Source organism: Wasmannia auropunctata, unplaced genomic scaffold (genome assembly GCF_000956235.1).
Source record: "Wasmannia auropunctata unplaced genomic scaffold, wasmannia.A_1.0 LD336078.1, whole genome shotgun sequence".
Taxonomy (NCBI): Eukaryota; Metazoa; Arthropoda; class Insecta; order Hymenoptera; family Formicidae; genus Wasmannia; species Wasmannia auropunctata.
The window spans coordinates 5,202,279-5,202,783 of NW_012026812.1; the positions used below are offsets into that span (position 1 = coordinate 5,202,279).

At 33.9% G+C, this 505-nt stretch overlaps 1 protein-coding gene across 1 annotated transcript in view; it reads right to left on the reverse strand.

Annotated features, from left to right (window-relative positions):
• The window catches only part of LOC105449053, an 8,406-nt gene that overhangs the window by 7,616 nt on the left and 285 nt on the right, over window positions 1–505 (reverse strand). The window lies entirely within an intron of this gene.

A 505-nucleotide genomic window follows, 5' to 3' on the forward strand; every position in this document is an offset into this window, starting at 1 on the left:
TTTCTGTTTTGTAACTAATTCCCAGTCTTGATCAGATTCACTTGAATCACTTTCTGATTCAATTTCTCTCAATATCAACGTACTAAACGCTGCAATGTTTTCCGCCATTATTTAACGTTTAGAATGCTCAGAACACTCAGAATATTCGTTCCACTTGCTTACTACATCCATGCTAGTGGAACGAATGATCGCGGCGTTGCGAGCGTGAGCGTTGTGAGCGTTAAGTGGAACGCACCCCTAGTAGTATAAATAACAACAATATAAATTTAAATGAGGACGAAATAATGTCAAAATATTCGTCAGCTTTTACTGCATTAACTAAACGAATTATGGACATACCACAATTCGTATGTTTGTCATGTGAAAAATTATGTTTTCGAAGAGACATTGTTGATGGAACAAAATTTAGAAAGCCTTTGTCAGGAGTATGTTGGCAAAGATTAGTAAATGATTTAAAGATTGATTTAACAAACACATTTTATATTTGTAAATATTGTTTGACATA